This window comes from Eublepharis macularius, chromosome 16, assembly GCF_028583425.1.
Source record: "Eublepharis macularius isolate TG4126 chromosome 16, MPM_Emac_v1.0, whole genome shotgun sequence".
In the NCBI taxonomy this organism is placed as follows: Eukaryota; Metazoa; Chordata; class Lepidosauria; order Squamata; family Eublepharidae; genus Eublepharis; species Eublepharis macularius.
Window position 1 is genome coordinate 3,943,287 of NC_072805.1, and position 19,262 is coordinate 3,962,548.

Sequence of the window (19,262 nt, forward strand, 5' to 3'; positions counted from 1 at the left end):
CCATAACAGATTGCTCGTAACTCTAGAATATTAATATGCAGTTAACTCTTGTTTCAACCATTTCCTGTGAGTACTGAGGGTACTACTGTGAGCCCCCCAATCCGACATAGAGGCATCAGAAGAGATTGTCACATCTACCTGTGTTGACCCAAACTCTACACCTGTTAGTACATTCATGACGTCCCCCCACCAGTTCAAGGAACTGATAACTGCTCTCAGAATCGAGTGCTTTTTATTCAGGTCCTGGGATTCAAAATTGTGTACTGACAGAAACCACAATTGTAGCTTTCACATGTTTAACCTAGTGAAGGTGGTAACAGATGTAGTGGTCGCCATCAAAACCAGTAGGGTTTGAATATTCATGGCAGACTGGAACCTACAATGTCTAAACTGTTCCACCAATCTCCAAATCCTATCCGCCCTCTCACAGGGCAGGAAGCCTCTATTATGGTTGCTGTTTAATACGGCCCCAATGAACTGCACCCTCCTGGAAGGTGTGAGGGACGATGTCTTAAAAGTTCACAATCAGACCCAATCTTTTACAGGTGTCCACCACTAACTGTACATTTTCCTGCAGGTGTTCTCTGGAAGATGCTGTCATGAGCCAGTCATCTAGATACAGATAAAATGGAACGACCCTGTCTCCTCACGTAAGCCATTACAATGGCCATACACTTGGTAAACACCCTTGGGGTTGTAGATAGGCCAAAGAGTAAAACCTGATACTGGAAAATGCTGTTGTTACACAAAGCATAAATACAGATTGTGATAAGGATGGATATCGATATGGAAATAAGCATCTTTTAAGTCCAACACCGCAAACCATGTGTCATGCAGGAGCAACTGTAAGACTGTATCAAGTGTTACCATCTTGAATTTTTTTTGTAGTTATATGTTTGTTGAGTCACCTCAGATCTAGGATGGGCCTAACCCCTCCATCCATTTTATCGACAAAGAACATTTTAGAGTAAAACCCCCATTGCAACTTGTCATTGGGAACTTGTTGTACAGCTCCCTTTTCAACTACTTCCCTTATCTCAGTCATTAAACCCTTGGAAGGGGAGTGTGAAGACCAATCTGGGAGAGACTGAGCCAGGAAACAAGCAAACTCAACTTTATAACCAAATTTAACAATTTGTAAGACCCATTTATTGGAAGTAACCCCTTCCCAATCCAGAAAAATTTGGCCAGTCTATTTTCAAAAATGACTAGTTGTTCCATTTCTAGTCAGAATTGTTTCTGCCCTTGCACCTCCTTATTAGAGGGCTGCTGCTGGCCTTGTCAAGTTCGATTGTTTGACCACCTCCTCTGGTATTGTCCATGTTAAGCCTGATGTTACCTGTATGCATACTGAGGATATGGTTGGTATCAGTAATTCCCCCCCCCCATATAGGGCTGTTGTTGCTAGTAAGGGTACCGCTGGGTAGATGGTTGCTTGGGAAGCACGCCATAGGATCGGGCTGTTTGGCGGTTCTTTCTCTTCTGGGAGAGGTAGTTCTGTCTTTGTAGAGAATAAGGTCATCCCTTCAATTTTATTTCTTGTCTCCAGCAGCAACGCTGTGGTATGCAGCCACGCATGCCATCTCAAGACCACTGAAGACACCAGAGCCCTGGCAGATGTATCAGCTGAGTTGCACCCTGCGTTGATCTGCTGCTTGGAGAGTTTCAAGACCTCCTCTTGGATGACCTTAGCGAGGATCTTTTGGTCCTCAGGTAACTTGTCTAAGAAAGATGTCAGTGGATTCCATTTAAAAAAATCTGATAAGCCCCCATAATGGCTGTGTAATTTGTGATTTTGACATCTCATCTGTCACGATCGACGACGGAGGAGGATGGCTAAACAAGAAAATGCAAATATCCTCTCTAGTTTTATAAAGCCCCTCTGACTTTCTGGATGTAGGGTGGGCAGAAGCTGGATTTTCACAAATGGTGTTAATCAGATCCACCAGGTCCTCAATGATAGGGAACACCATGTTAGAAGGGTTCCCGGAGTAGAGGTGCTGCAGGATCTTATCCTTTGGCTTAGGATCTACAGCCAACACCTCTATCTCCAAGGACCGTGCCATCTGCAAAAGTTGTTTTGTATAAAGGCAGTAGTCCTCTGTAGGAGAAACTTGGCCAGGCCCCATGGTGGTCTCCTCAGGGGAAGGCTCCGATACAGGGCTGAGGCTTCTTTCTCGGCTGCTCTTGGAGAGGTGGTATGGCATCACAGATTCAGGAATTTTGTAAGGGGATCTGGACTCCCTGTGCTTAAATCTTGATGCTATTGAGAGCATACGATAGGGTCCCCCCAAATCCAGACCATATTTGGATGGGACTTGATGGGACCACATTGATCTGGAAGGTGAGGGATGAAGTCGCTGGTCCTCAGAGTCGGATTGCCAATCATTAGGTGCAAATCCTTCCTGTACTTCACCCTCCTCCGCTGAGGAATGACATGATGGGGACCTAGAGTGGATCAATGGAGTCTGAGGTCTATCCTCCAGGACCATTTTTAAGTGTTTGGTTTTGTGCTTGGCTTTCTTGGCTGGAGGTTGCACAAACTCAGCGGGCACTACAGAACGATTTGCATCCTTCAGATCCGACTTTCCCTGATCTATAGTCTTCGGATCCAACCTTGTCAGATCTGAGCTCCTTGGAGCCGACTTCTTCAGCTCTGAACTCCTTGGATTCATAGCCTTTGGATCCGACACGGTCCTCTGAGCCAGCCTCTTTGGATCTGAACCCTTCAAAGTTGAAGCCATATGCTCCCATCTCGATTCTGAGCCACTCGGGTCCAACCACTTCTTCTTTGACTTCACTGCTGCAGCCGGAGTCAAGTTGGATCTTGCAGGCGATTTTGATGGTGGAGCAGGAGTTCGAGGGATTTCAGTTAGGCTCTGTGTCTCCAGCACTTGGAGTCAAGAGCAGCTCCGAGACAGATCCAATGATGATGCTGTCGACTGTACAGACGGGTGTCAGATCTGAGTCGGTTCCATAGTTGGAGTAGAAACTCGATCCAAAGCCTGGCAATCTCTGGTCCCCGATAACAGTGGCATGGGAAGAGTTTCTGGGAGATCAGAAGTCTGCATTGCCCTCTCCCACAACAGAGCCTTAAACCTCTTGGCCCTCTCTGTTCTGGCTTTGGGGGTGAACTTTCAGCAGTGCTCACAGACCTGCATGTTGCGTCCTTCCCCCAGACATTCGAGGCAGACCGAGTGACCGTCGGTCTTGGTCATTTTTGTTGCACCTGAAACACACCTTTTAAAAAGAGCAGTACCAGCCATATTCAACGAATTTAGCTTACGTTTTCCTCTTTTCCTCTTCTTAGCACGAGCAGAAAGATAGCAAGACCTTCCCAGTCAGCGGCGAAAAAGGAACTGCAGGGCTGGGGGCGCTGCCTTCCATTGCCGTTATGGCAGGAAGACCCGTGCATGCACACTAGCGAGGTGAGCGCCCTCTAGTGGACTTTAGCTTGAAAAAACATACCAATCAGCAGGCCTGCAAATGTGCAGTCCCATGACTGCACAGAAGACAGACAATGATGGATAGCTTCCATTGGCTTCCATGGGAGAAACTGTCAGTGGCTGCAAGTTGGGCATGTCAAGACACTGGTAATGCCAAGGTCAGAGAAGAATTGCAAAGCACCTTGACTGCAGCATTGTAAACTTCTCTCATATAAATCAGTGTGTTCTCTGGGAAATAAAGATAGCCGGTGAGAACCTACGAAGGAGGCAGTAGGTCTCTGTGTCTTTTGCAGAGACCCACTGCCTTCTCCTCCCAAGAATCTTTTTCTTACTCAACTTCTAGCAAGTTTACAGGACCTGAAGAAGAGGAAAGGATACACAACATCAGAAAAGCAATGCAGTCAAGAGGCACACACTGAACTGGAGTTTATACATGCATACTTTTGTTTAGTATTTATTTAGAAAATTTATATGCCACCTCTCCACATATCTGCTCAAGATGGCTCACAAAATTAAATGATATAATAAAATATAATATATAATAATAAAATAATTAAAAAATTCACACAGTATAAAAGCAGCCATAAAACAACATTCATCACTTGAAATGCTGACCACCAGACAGTCCTAGATAGAAGCAGCATGCTAAGCAGGGCCCCTTTACGGGGCCACCAAGGAGTATGTGAGGGCACAGCTGTCCTGCAGTGCTAGGGGAACTGCGCATTTCACATCGGACATCTGGACCTGCCCTCTGTTGCGGCATGCATACCTCTCACTGACTGTGCGCTCAGGGCAACTAACTTCACTTCGTGGTGAAGAATGCTCTTGGTCTGGGTTCGTCTGAGGAACCTGGACTGGATGCTGCAACTTGTGAGTTCGTGCCTAAACACGAGATGCCGGCATATCACGAGCCATTTCTCATGCAGCATGAAATCTTCTCACCAACTGCGTCAGAAGCAGGTCCTGGCATGGAGAATCATAGAGTTGGAAGGGGCCATACAGACCATCTAGTCCAACCCCCTGTATGTATGCCAAGTATTGCCTGACCAGCAATGTCAGCACTCACTAGAATTCCATCCATGCCATGCTCGTTTGGTGGAGAAGCAGGTCACTCTGATTGTGTTGCTCTCATAGAGTGACAGTTGAAGGGGGAAAGTCAGTTTGGCCAAGAGGACTGGTCGATCATCTCTCAGTTGGTGGAGGTCCTTAGGCCATTTAAGGATACTGTCACAATCTCACCTGACATGGCGGCCTTGGGTCTGGTAATTCCTCTGATCCAGATGCTTTAGAGGAGGATGGCCTCCTTCCTGACCCAGGCACAAGATGTGGAGATCTTGTTCTAGCAGTGCGTGCCCTCGTGAGAAGGCTGCAAGATGACATCAAGTCCTGCCTGCAACCTCTCACTGAGAAGAAGTCATACATGTTGGTGACCATGTGTGACCTGTGCGTCAAGGGCACCATCGCCAGCTTGAGATGAGCTCTCTCAGGGGGTGCAACATACACAAACTGACAGAGGCAGAGGGGTACAAGGAGATCAGTTCTGCTGTTTCCTGTACCTCTCTCCTTCTCAGCAGGGTTTCCCATGGCCATTCCCAAGATGTTTTTTCAGTGCCTTTTCTGGAACCGCACTTGCCCGTGGTGCCAGAAAAGGCACTGAAAAAACGGAAGCTAAACAGCCCATAACCATTTTCAAAATGTAGACATCTGGAGTGAAGTGCAAAAGCTGCCCATGTTTGGTGAGTGGGCCATCCCTTTAAGGACGTGAGGAAATGGCCGTGGTTTGAATCCCACGACTGCTCAGCAGGTGGCCCTAGGTAAGCCTCTCCTTTAAGCCCCAGGACCCCAGCTGCACTGTGAGAATAACAACACTGACTTTGTTCACTGCTCTGAGTGGGGCACTGATCTGTCTTGAAGAGCGATATATGAACACAGTTATTACTGTTGTTGCTGTTGTTATCATCATCCAGTCCAGTCAACATCCCACTCCAGTCAACATCCTGGCTGCAGCATTCTGGACCAAGTGACGTTTCTGAACACTTTCCAAGGGCAGTCCCACAGATATCATGTTGCAATAACCATCTTGATGTTACCGGGGCATACACCAGAGTGGCCAGATCTTTTCCTCCCAGGAAAGACTGAGGATGGCTAAACAGAACAAAAGACCAGACTCCAGGCTAAGTAAGAGCCAGTGGGGTGGGGTGGCTAGAGAGACCGACTAGATTCTGGGTAACCCAGGTTCTGTTCCCCGTTCTGTCATGGAAGTAAGTTTGCTGGGTGACCTTGGGCCAGTCACACCCTCTCAGCCTAACCTACCTCACAGAGTTGTTGTGATAATAAAATAGAGAAGAGGAGAATGATGTAAGGGGCTTTGGGTCTCCACTGGGGAGAAAGGAGGAGTATAAATGAAGTAAAATATTTTAAAAATCGAATTTGGCAGCCAGCTGGAGCCAGTCATATCATCAGGCCCTACCTGGGAACAATCTACGAGGCAGCAGCAGCTGAGGCAAGGATCCAGGACACTTCTGGTAGGGTGAAAAGGTGGACGGGATTGTACAGTTAAGGAGGATCTGCAGGATCTGCTTGGCCCACAGGCAGTGTGGGCCAAGCTACAAGTGACCAATTACACTTGAATGGCAAGTGAACAGACTCACGTGTATTCCTCCCTGTTCACTTGTGCTCCACTTGTGCTCCACTCGATCACACAAGTGAACAGGGAGGAACACACATGAGTCTGTTCACTTGCCATTCAAGTGTAATTGGTCACTTGTAGCTTGGCCCTGTGTCTGAGCAGAGGGTATGGTGCAGCCCCCTCCCCAATCTGACGCCATGCAGGTCCTCCGCTGCAGGGACAGTATGGCACCTATCTAACTAGCAACGTAAACAGCAATAATTCAATAAACCAAATCCTTGAGAAAGACAAGTTGAAATTATAATTTCACAAGTTCAAGTGTCAAATAGGTGTCAACACAGCATCATCCTACCAATATTTCATCAAGTGATATGTGCATTAATGAAAATAATGTAATACAGAATAGATAGGAAATGTATCGTCTGAAATATATAATCTCTCAAGTCCAAACAACAAGATTATATTGATATTTCATAAAGTGACACGTGCAACAATAAGGATAACCAGGGCTTTTTTCCAGCAGGAACGTGGTGGAACAGAGTTCCGGAACCTCTTGAAAATGGTCACATGGCTGGTGGCTCCGCCCCTGATCTCCAGGCAGAGGGGAGTTTAGATTGCCCTCTGCGCCACTGGAGCTGGAGATCAGGGGGTGGGGCCACCAGCCATGTGACCATTTTCTTTGAGGGCAACCCACTGAGTTCCACCACCTCTTTTCCCAGAAAAAAAGCCCTGAGGATAACCATAGTAACAATAATGTGCCATTAGAGAATCCAATACATATAATAATCAAACACTCTAGTTCCTTATTTCGTCATATAGGTAAGTCCATAAAGTGTTCAAGTGCAGAAATTATGAAAATTCTTTCTTTGCAAGAAGAAAAAAGCCATTATAATTCATTATAATTTCTATTTGTCTTTCTAAAGGATTTGGTTTAGTGAATTATTACTGTTTATGTTTCTAGTTAGATAGTTGCTGCGGGTTTCTCTATCCAATGTTGGTTACTCATTCTGCAACTCTCTCTTTCTTGAGGGATAGTATGGCACACGAAGGGCAGCAGGGCCTGCACAAGGAAAGCCCACAAGAGGTCCAGGTGGGGCTTGCCTTACTTTCCTCTTTAGCCAGGCTTCTTAACCGAGGGTTTTAAAGTTGTTTTACAGTCTGCTCCTGGCCTGAGAATCATTTTATTTACATCGTTTAAGGCTGCTTGATGTGTGGTTCATGCTGTTTTCATGCCCTGGCTTTTTTTTAAAAAAAAAACGTTTTGGCTTGTTTTGTTTGCTTTTGTTCTGGTTGCAAGCTGCCTCGCCCAGGTCTCTGGAGAAGTGGCACACAAATTTTCTTAACAAATATCCATTAAATGATTTTCATTTCTGAGGTTTTGAGATTTATTTATTTATTTATGTCATTTATAGTCCATCTTTCTCACTGAGACTCAAGATGGATTACATAGTGTGAGATTAGTACAGTTAATGTAATTTTCATAAACAATGCCATAGGGCAAATAGATACAAGTTCACAAAGACACAGCGTTAGCAGGAATCTGATACAACATATTGGTGAGGTCTCTGGTTCCTAACTCATTAGTGGATCATCTGAGACCCCCTCCCTTCAATATAGTCCTCCTATCTGAGTAAAAAGCCTTTTTAATAGGCTTTAATTTGGTTTTGCATCATTTACGAAAAGCCAGGAGAGTGAGGGCTCTCTTGACCTCCTCAGGCAGGCCGTTTCATGGGGTAGGGGCCACCACAGAGAAAGCCCATGTATGGGCTGCAGTTGATTTCGCCCATGTGCAGGGTGGCATCTGCAGGAGACCATGTTCAGATGAGTGAAGTTGCTGTGGAGGAACAAAGGGAGAGGCGGTCCCATAAGTATGCTGGGCCAAGGCTGTGAAGAGCTTTGTAAGTGATAACCAATACCTTGAAGTGAGCACGGTAACTAATGGGTAGCCAATGGAGTGACTACAGGATACTTAGAAGTTTTTATAAGAACAACACAAGTTCAAGCAACTCATTTCTTGAACTTTCATTGCATCGCACGGAGCCTTGGCTCCCACTTTCAGGACTGGGAAGGGGAAGCATGGACTGGGAGGATCCAGAGCCGTGCTGCCTGTGATTTCCCCTCCACTCAGTTCTAGGCTCCCACCCCGCTATCTGCAAGCTTTTCCAATACCAGTAATTCTTATGCTGCTGTAATCTAGCCAGGAAACAAAGGATCCTGAGTTCCAGTTGTTGCTGGATCATGAGATCCAAGTTGTTTGTGCTCTCCACCGTCACATCCTTCCTTGACCTATCTACAAAGTTTATATCCAGGGATAACCTCAATCCAATGATGTTCCCCATTGCACCAGGTTTCTGAAGCAACAACTAAATCCAGGTTGCTGGGTATTACCAAGTGCTTCAGCTCTCCATCTAAGCTTCAAGGCTTCTAGCATTGACACATGGACAGCTGTACCACATTTCCCTCTCTAACAGTCCTTGCCTCCCTTAGCCCTTTGCTCCACTAACGTGGCTGCCATTTACTTTCATTCTAAAGTTCTGCTCCCACAAATATTACCTCAAACTTCTACCACTATCATCTGTTAGGAATGAGTTGTCTGAAACCTCTTCCCAGCTCCTTTTGGCTTTCCCAGTTTTGATGTTAAGTGCCAGCAGCACAGAGTAAGTTTCAGGTGGGCAGTCGTGTTGGTATGCAGTAGAAGAGCAAGGTTTTAGTCGAGTGGCTCCTTAAAGACCAACTGGATTTCCAGGGTATCTGAGCCCAACATAGAACTAGTTTGGTGTAGTGGTTAAGAGCAGCAGGAGTCTAATCTGGAGAGCCGGGTCTGATTCCCCACTCCTCCGCTTGAAGCCAGCTGGGTGACCTGGGGTCAGTCACAGCTCTCTCACAGCCCTCTTAGCCCCACCTACCTCAGACTGATTGTTGTGAGGACACTCTGTAAACTGCTCTAAGTGGGTGTTAAGTTGTCCTGCAGGGCAGCATATAAATCGAATGGTATTATTATGTTATTATTAAAAATAAACTGCAACAGTGTCCTTTCTTCAGTCAGGTTTGGGTGGAATGGATGTGATTCTCTGATGTGACGTCCCTTGCTTCACTTTGATTCCTCCCCCCCAAATTCCTTTATTGATGTTCTTAAAAAATTCGTAATACAGAGATTGCAATAGATAATTTAAAGTACAAGAATACCAAATCAATATAATAATTTGAACATAATATGTTAGAAAAAACTAACATTGGAGATAAAATACATTACAAAAAGATCAGGAGAGTTTAGCTTACCAGTCATATGTAAGATCCCAACATATTTTAGAAGGAGGCGAGAGCCTGAGGGACATAGGAAGGTGGTAAAATATCGTGTTTGCTGAGGTAAGTCAGCAGTAAAAACCAATTTTGCGTGAATTTGGCATAGGAGTTCTCTGTACCTGACTGTTTCAGACCTTGTGAGATTGTCTCATATGTAAAAAAACTCCCATAGTTTTTTGTGCCGTGTTTGAATAGTGGGAGAACAATCATCTTTCCATTTAGCTGCAATGACCATTTTTGCTGCTCCTATTAGATTAGTTATTATGAGTTCTCTCCGTAATGACAAATCAGGCCTCCCAGACATTTAGTAGCAATGATTCTGGTGTATTTGGCAAGGAACACCCAGTTATTTCATGATTTTTAAAAATAATTTCCTCCCAGAACTTTTCCACTTTGGGGCAAGCCAATCAACAGTGAGCATACGTGCCAGGGTTTCTACAATTCTTCCAGCATAAGAGAGATCTGGATTTATCTGTATAGTGTAATTTTGGGGTAGTGAGGTACCAGTTTGTCAAAATTTTGAATGCTTGCAATCGGATAGGGAAGGCCTTACTTGAAAATGATTTCCAGATGTGATTCCAATGTTCTTCTGTCAAATCTATGGAACACATATTCTGCCAGGTCTTTTGATACATTTTTTTAAAAATAAATTTTATTGCATGAATATCAACAATACAAAAGGAGTAGGGTAACAATCATAATAACAGTAGCATTGAATTATTGTACATATGAGACTTAGGTTTTTTGATATTTAAGAACCTTAACTGCATCTTCTTTCAAGCAGGATTTTGTAGATAATTGAGAGCAAACCTTTCATGGCACCTTTGTTTATATTAAGTATGTTTTCTAAGTCTGTTTTGGGTCTCTTTATTGCTTTTTGAACATTTGGGTCTCTTATTAAATGGAGATAGCAGTACCAAGGTATCTTCGCATCTAAAGATCATTTTACATCGGCTTTTCCCCTAAGAGTGCCTTTGTGAGTGATATCAGTTAGCGTTAACATGCCTGCTTGTTTCCAGTGAGGCTGGAATTCCTTTCCTGGAGGAAACTATAGTTGATTAGTAAACACCTGCATTGGAGAGAAATATGGAGCCAACTTCTTTCTTCACCTATCCCAAGTCTTTAGGGATGTACGCAGTAATTCATTTTGCTGAACCTGAATGGGATGGATGGAAGGGAGATTCCAAAATACTTCATTTAGGGTTTTAGGGCTAATATAACTTTCTTCTATGCTTATCCAAACCTCTGTAGCAGTCTTGTTTAGCATTTGAACTAGATTAACCAGTTTAGCTGCATGATGGTATAATTTTAGATCTGGTATGCTTAAACCTCCCTTCTGGGAGGGATTGCGTATTATTTTGAAATTGACTCTGTGTCTTTTGTAAGACCAAAGGAAATTATTTAACATTGTTTGCCATTTGTTTAGTTGTGAATCACACACCTCTATTGGAAGGGAACAAAAAAGAAACAAGAATCTCAGAAACACAAAACTCTTTATTAGGTCTATTCTGTCTGACCAAGTTAGAGTTTGTTTATGCCATTTTGTCAGCTGGTTTGCAATGTCAGTAGTTAATTTGGCATAATTAAATTTGAAAAGATGTTTTAGTTCCAGAGGGATTTATACGCCAAGATGCCTCCAGCTAGAGGTAACCCAGCTGAATGGGAAGTTAGTTTTTATGATTTCTTTTTCCTCCTCGGAAAGTTAAATAGGGAAGAGTTCAGATTTTTCTTGGTTCACCCTAAGACCAGAAACTCTACTGAAATCTGCTAATGTTTTGCACACCCCTGGTAAAGATTGTATTGGATGTGAAATATAAAGTACCAGATCATCGGCAAACAAGCTTATTTTATGTTCGTGGCCTCCCACCTGCATCCCTTTAATTTCATTATTAGTTCATATTGCTTCAGCTAGAGGATCTATTCCCAGCGCAAATAGCAAAGGAGACAGGGGACAGCCTTGTCTTGTTCCTCGAGTCATGGGGAAATAATTTGACAGTAAGCCATTCGTTTGTACTTTTACTATCGGAGCTTCATAAATACTTGGTATCAACCTAAGGAACTGTTCCCCAAATCCCATTTTTTTCAGCAAAGCCTGTAAATATGGAATTTCTAGAGAATCAAATGCCTTTTCTATATCAATTGAAAGCAGTATAGAGGGGCCTGATTGGTGTCTGCCATAATTAATCATATTTAGGGTAATTCTGATGTTGTCAGTCATATTTCTCTTTGGAATGAACCAGTTTGGTCTATATTTATATAGTTGGAATGTTTTTCAATCTTTGTACTATCACTGAAGAGAATATTTTGGCATCTTGGTTAATCAATGCTATCGGTCTGTATGAGGCTGCGGCTGAGGGACCTTTATTCCCTTTTGGTATAGTCACTATTATCGCTTCCTTCCAGGATTGGGGTAGTATGCCTTTCTCTAATATATTATTAGAGATCGCAGTCAGTGGTCCAGCTAAGTTATTAGAAAAAAACTTACAGAACTCTGCAGGGAATCCATCAGGGCCAGGTGTTTTATTGTACTGTAGATTTTTTATTACTTCTTATACTTCATTTATTGAGATGGGTTTTTCTAACTTCTCCCTGTGATCTGAGGAGATTTGCTTTACAAGGTTGTTTGATTCTAGATAGTTTACAATACTTTTCTGATCTGGTCCTCTGGTTGAGTAGAGGGATTTATAATAAGCTGCTAGAACATGAAAAATGTCTCTAAATTTTGCATGTTACACTCCTTTTGAGTCTCTAATATGACTAATAAAATTAGTGGCTTCATGACAGTATTAATCTTGTCAAGGATCCTTCCTTCTATATTATCTATGTTGTGCCTCAGAGCACTCATAGACCGTTGAAATTCTTCTCGTGTTAGAAGAGAACTTATTTACTGGCTGCAGTTCCTCAGAGACCTCCATTTTGTTCCTATCAGCTTCTTCCCTTGTTTTGCCCGTTTCTTTGTTTGCTGACTGAAAATAAGTTTGAAGAGATCTCGTTTTTGTCAGAGAGGGTTTAATTTTGTTTCCCCCTCACTTTCTTCATCTTTTAGGTTATTTTTCGACTTATAAGGGTATCAGTTGATCGATACGGGGTTGAAGGAGTTAGAGCTGTAGCCTCTGGTATCTTGTGGTGCCCGCCCTCACTTTGTTTCTGGAGGGATTCCATCCCAATTCTTCAAATTGGTTCTGTTGGGCTTTCTCCAGGATGAGCTCGGCTTGCATTTGAGAGTGTGCCTTGGCCATGGCTGCCTTGTCTCAATGTGATTCTGCAGAGGGAATCAGCTTTGACTTTTTTCCCATAGGAAACAATGGAGTGGCTGGGGGGCCATAGAACTGGCCCCCAGGGTCCAACCTTCCTGAAACACGGAGGGCGGTCTTTAGAGTACAGAAGAGCACAGTAGGCTCCCTGCAAATTTGATGGATTTTGCTTGAAATATGACTCCTCCAGCCCACTGGATATCCCCCAGGGTGATTTCCCCATAAAAAACAGTGGCTGAATTTTTCGGAAATAAGTCAAACTGAATTAGAGAATCAATTGGGAATTTAGGGAATTTAAACTTTTTCTTCAGATTTGGTAAAAAAATTCAGACTTACTGAAATTTTTTTTGGTACTCTGTACACTGTCATGTTGGGAATCTCTGAGATATTACGTTGAGGGATCATTGGATGTATAAGTTTTAAAATGAACTGCCCCAACAACATCTCCTGTCTGAGCCAGAATTGTCTTTTGCTAGTGAGATTGCTTCATTTTATGTTACAGAAATTAAGAAGGGAGCCTTTAACATAAATGCTATCCATAGTAAGCAGGCAGAGAATTTTTGGCAGAAAAATCAGCAGAGCACAAGAAATGCATTTGCCATAACATCTACAGAAAATCCAAGCAAAGAAATCCCTGCTTGCTATTTGAGAACTATGTCATCCACTGAAGGAATTACACACAAATTAGTAAGTAGTAAGTAAGTTCACTGCAATTAGCCATTGGCCATAGCAAATTTACAATTAACAAATAAAATAAACAGTTGATATTGACTCCATAAACTCCAAGGACTACAAAATATCAATACAACTACAGCAAATAACACCCTAGGACCATAAGAAAAAGGAATTATCTATCCAGTTCCCTCACTAGATGCTGCAACTGTGAATAGAGAGACTGTAAGACACTTCCGCCTCTGTATCAGATAGCAATACGGAAATTTTCTTGACCTCTAAGTATTGCTTTAAGCTATCTAAAATCACTGCCAGAAATCTGACTCTATATGTCATGTCTGTACCCCTACATCCATAACATTGTTCTACGTGTTGAACCACTGCTAATGCTGTAATGCTGTACCTTGTTTGCATTTTGCAAATGCTCTAACGCTTTCGTTTCTCTCACAGCCTGAGAACCCAGCTGTGTTATCTCCTTTCTTCGAAGCTCACTGAAGTGACCTTGCACTGTCTGAAATGTTAGTTTACTTTCATGCATTCCCAGGCCCTTTCCCACGCCTTTCTCTCTGTGTTCCACCCGGGAAGCTTCGCTCATCTGAACAGGGTCTTCTTCATATGGGCAAAATCAACAGCTGCCCGTACTCATGCATTCTCTGTGGTGGCCCCCACCTTATGGAATAGCCTACCTGAAGAGGTCAAGAAAGCTCCCGCTCTCCTGGCTTTCAGCAAACAATGCAACTGAATTATTCAAGAGGGCTTTTTACTCAGATAGGAGGGGTGTACTGTAAGGAAGCGGTCTCAAAGAGATGTATCAGTAAAGTATGTACTGTCTGTTGCTGTAAGTATGATCCTTCTGGGTGGTTCTATGTTGTTTAATATGTCAGTCTTATGCTCTGTTTCAGCATTTCTTCAATTCTGCATTGGATTTCTACTGGTTTTAAATCTGCATGAATTTGCATTTATATTACATTGTTTATTGAAATGCCTGTACTGACCACACTGCGTAATCCACCTTGAGTCTCAGTGAGAAAGGCAGATTATAAATAACATAAACAAAAAAAATTTAAAAAAATATAATTGAAAGTCTGGATGCTTGAAAACCTCTGAGCTGATCAAATCGCTAGATTAACTGCTTGGGATCCCACAATGTCTCCTGTTTTAAACAGGGTGTGGTGAGGAACTGCCTGAAAATTCAAGACATTCAAAAGCTGCCAGCATGAACTGTTTGCCCATAAATGATATTTGCCATGGAGGAACGGTAATGTCACTCTGGGGAGGGGGAGGGGTTTGTCACCAAACGATTTTGTCTGCACTGCATGCTGCACACCCAGAAATTGTTCACACGAAAGCACTAGCTAGAAGTTGTATCTAATTGCCTGGAATGGACTTGGACACTGAAAAGATAATTATGGGACGCAGCCTGCCAGGCTACTAGGCACACCTCACCAAAAGCCCCCTGGGAAGTGTACAAGAAGCTTGTTCAAGAATTCACATTGATTTTGCAGGTCTCTTCCAGGGAAATTGTAGTAGACTTCTATTCTAAATGGCTTGAAGTTACCTTATTCAAAGTCAAAAGAGTTTATTGTCTACAGCCCTGGGCCATCACCAACAGCAACAACAGAAGAACTGCATAACTTACTTGCAACCCATAGAGTGCCTTACACAATTGTCTTAGACAACGAGTGTGCGTTTATATCCACTCAGTTCCATGAATCTGAGGGCAGAAACCAAATTAAAGCTGCCACCATGGCTCCACGCCACCCTCGAGAGACTGGTCTGGCTGTACGGATGGTACAGACAACATAGTATGCTTTCAAGTGGACTGTGGTAGGCAAAGGGCAAAACGTCTTGCAAGTCTTCTCACGGCTGGACAAAGAATAGGAGTCAGTCTCCTATACCCTGATTTTTACCCTAGTGGAGACCCAAAGTGGCTTGCCTCATTCTTATCTCACGACAGATGCTAATTTCTGCTCTACTCAAGCTGAATTGGACCTGACTCTCTTCTTTGCTTCACCCCTCCCATCTCCTGACTGGGTTACAAAGGCTCATTCTGGCTTGTATCTGACTCTCAAAAGTTTACAGTCTGAAAATCTTGTTGGGTCTCAAAGTTGCCACTGGACCCAAATCCTGCTGTTCTACTGTAGACCAACATGGCCACCCACCCAAATCTGTCACACTTAAACCTTTTTCAATATGCTTTTTTCTGGGGTTAACTCTTATTCCCCCCTCAATCTTCCCTGCTGTTTCCCCACATAAAACCCTCAGGTTAGCTCACCCCTCGCGCGCACATAGGAAGAATGGCATGGCTTCTTCAACAGCGGAACCCTGATTAATACTGACGTCATTGCCAAGGGCTGCAGTTCCACCTCCTAAACCTCAGACAAACCACAGAAGCCCCTCCCACAAGTGCCATGTGCAAGGGCGCAAAGCAAGCCTCAAGCAAACTGACCCCAAGCTGCTCAAGAACCTCCAAGCCACTCCAAGCAAAGAGGGACACAGCTTTACTCCCTCTTTGCCTCCTGTCCCAACAACAGGCACAACTCCCATAATAACTTTCACCCTACTATCAACCTAAGCCTGGACCACTCTACACAACAGGTACACTTCCTGGACACCACTGTACAACTACATAATGGACGAATAAATACCACCTTATACCGGAAACCAACAGACCGATACTCATATCTACATGCCTCCAGCTTCCACCCTAAACATACCACTCGGTCTATTGTCTACAGCCAAGCCTTACGTTACAACCGTATCTGCTCCAATGCTCTCGACTGAGACTCACACTTAAGAGATTTACAACAAGCATTTTTGGGGCTACAGTACCCACCAAATGAAGTGAAGAAACAAATCAACAGGGCCAGACTAGTACCCAGAAACAGCCTGCTCCAGGACAAACCTAAAGGAACTAACAACAGAACACCACTGGTTGTCACCTATAGCTCCCAGCTCAAACCCATCCAACGTATCATCAGGGAGCTACAACCCATCCTGGAAAATGATACCTCTCTCTCAGAAGCCCTGGGTGGAAGACCTTTCCTTGCCTACAGACAGCCCCCCAACCTGAAACGACTTCTCACTCACAATCATGAATCGGCCAGCAGAGTCACCAGCACAGGTACCAGGCCCTGCAACAGACCCAGATGCCAGCTCTGCCCCTATATCTACCCAGGGAATACAATTACAGGACCCAATGACATCAACTACACTGTCTCTGGCTCTTACAGCTGCTCATCCTCCAATCTGATATATGCCCTCATGTGCCAACAATGTCCTTCTGCTCTGTACATTGGACAAACCAGCCAACCTTTACGCAAAAGAATAAATGGACACAAATCTGACATTAGAAATGGAAACGTCCAGAAACCAGTGGGAGAACACTTCAATCTACCAGGACATTCCATCAAAGACTTAAAGGTCGCTGTGGTTCAACAGAAACCTTTCAAAAACAAAATCCAACGGGAGGCTGCTGAATTGGAATTCATATGCAAATTTGACTCTGTCAAGCTGGGACTATGAATGGTTATCACATTATCACAGGTAACAGATTTCCTTTACAGAGGCGGGGTCTGGGGGAGCCCAGTGGCACCTGGCGTGGGCTTTCGGGGACCACAGTTCTCTTTGTCAGATGCATCTGACGGGGAGAGCTGTGGTTATCGAAGGCTTATACTGCATTGGAATTGGATGGTCTAGCTGTTTTGCTGCTACAAACTAACATGGCAAACTCCTTTGAAGCCAACTGATCCCCACACCAAAAGGAGATGTTTACATTTACTAGCAAAGGAATGTTTTGGTTGCATCCTCCCTCTCCCCCCTTAATTGCATCTTCTCTCTCCTCCCCCCCTCCCCCCTCCTCTTCTATATTTGACCAGTTTCTGTACCATGCATCTGACGAAGAGAACTTGATTCTCAAAAGCTTATGCTACAATAAAATTGGTTAATCTTAAAGGTGCTACTGGACTCTTTGATTTTGCTACCACAGACTAACACGGCTAACTCCTCTGCATCTATGACCTTGAGAACAAAGCAGCCTAGAATAAATATTTGGCGACCTGTCTGGCATGTAGGGTTGCAAGCCATATGCCTGCATATTTTGGGAGCTGGGTGTGTGTGCTGGGATGGGAGAGTGACGCAAACGCTTTTGTCACTTCTGGGTCATCATGCCCAATCATACTCTCTCTCACACACACAGCTCTAGGAATGCCCACAATCCCTACAGTAAAAACAACAGAGATTAGGGGAAATTCCTAGAACACTGTGATGTCACTCCTGGGGTGAGTGACGTCACAGCATCCCCATGTTGTTTCCCCCTATATTTTCTCCCATTGCTCAACTGATGGAGACTGATTGATTGAGGACTGGGCAAACAGTAACACCTACTGGCATAGCGTCCAGAGTCATGCAATATATAAGAAATCTTGTGTTTTGTAATTTTTATATATTTTTTTTGTCATTTATAGATGTTTTTCTTCCTTTTTAGTTTAATTGCCATAAAAACCCTTTATTATAAATTCAATTTCTTTTAAAAAAATAATACTCTCTCTTTGGCCTGTGTATCTCACATGGATCCCCAGATATTGCTGGAGTTCTTCTTCTAAGAAGGCTTTAGCACAGTGTCCTAACAGTGTGATAATGCTGACACCATAGTGAGATATTTGAACTTTTGTTTTAGAGAAATGATCAGGATAGGAAGTTAGGAAAACAAACCCTTTTTGGAGGATGTGCCATCTCTGCTCTAGACTATGAGGGTGAAAATAAGGGGCGGGGGGGGGGAAGGAGTGCACTTCTTGGTAGAGTGTTGTGGCAGCAACAGCAGCCAGGAGACCGATCTTTTTCCTCTGACTGCCTCCATATTTGCTTGTTTGCAAATTCTGAGCTCTAGGCTATGCTGCAGATTTCAAAACGTTGCCTAATCAATATAGCTACTGACTTTACAAACTGATACTCTGGGAAGACACAATCACATCTCCCACCCTTGTGGGACCCCACCCCCAACTACAGCTTCAGCAAAGATCTGTCCAGGTGTTGCCCCATTTCAAAATAGTGTAATGGAAAGCAATTTACTCTTTATAATTAGTGTTTTAAGAACTCAATGCAAGAGTTTTCTTTAACAAGAAAAGCAAACAGAGATATTTCTTTCACTTATGTCTGGTACCAGAGGGCAGCCGGATTAGACACTGCTGGAATCCAGAGGTTGTGGAGGGCCTGCCAAGCTGATTGCCCTGCCGTTTTCAGTTTGCGTGGGCCACCTATGAAAGTCAGAAGCAGGCTCTCTGAAAACATGACAACAAAGAGGCCTGCACCGGAGCATTCAGCTCCTTAATGATCCACAAAATAAGCTGAAAACACTAAACTGAGGTATACTGAGTCCAATTACTGGTCCTTCTAACCCACCAGTATGGCAGAGGTTTTCCGGGGCTTTCGCCAGATTTGCTATCCTGGACCCCTTAAGACGCAAGATGTGTCTATTTAGTAAAGGAAGTATTTCTCTTTTCTCCAATTACATGGGCTTGCCTGCAATTTCAACTTGATACCTCTTGTACTAAAACAAAACTATTATGGGGAGCACTTCATTTCATTATGAGGAGCACTTCTGCCTCCTCTTACTTCAGGAATCAACAGCACACAAACACAGAGATGAGGACACTAGACTGACACAAGATGAAACGATTCATTGATCTGTACACCTGACACCCATCTGGCCTTCTAACAGGCCCTGGATACTCACCCCCCCCCCCGCCCCCCGGTAATCATGGTGCTTGCTAGGCCTACTTTCGCTAATCCCAGTTGGGGGATTATGCCATTTCTGTTTATTTTAGTAGTAAGGGACTTACATCCTCTTTCTGGAGTTGAATCTTAGCCTTGAAAACTAGTTACGGGAAAAAGCTCTTGTGAGATCCAGCTCTAAAAAGACCTACTTTAAATATGCAAAATGTATACACCTTGACAACT

At 43.7% G+C, this 19,262-nt stretch overlaps 1 protein-coding gene across 1 annotated transcript in view; it reads right to left on the minus strand.

Annotated features, from left to right (window-relative positions):
* The window catches only part of SHISAL1 (shisa like 1), a 107,104-nt gene that overhangs the window by 13,655 nt on the left and 74,187 nt on the right, over positions 1 to 19,262 (minus strand). The gene's annotated exons all lie outside the window — the stretch shown is intronic.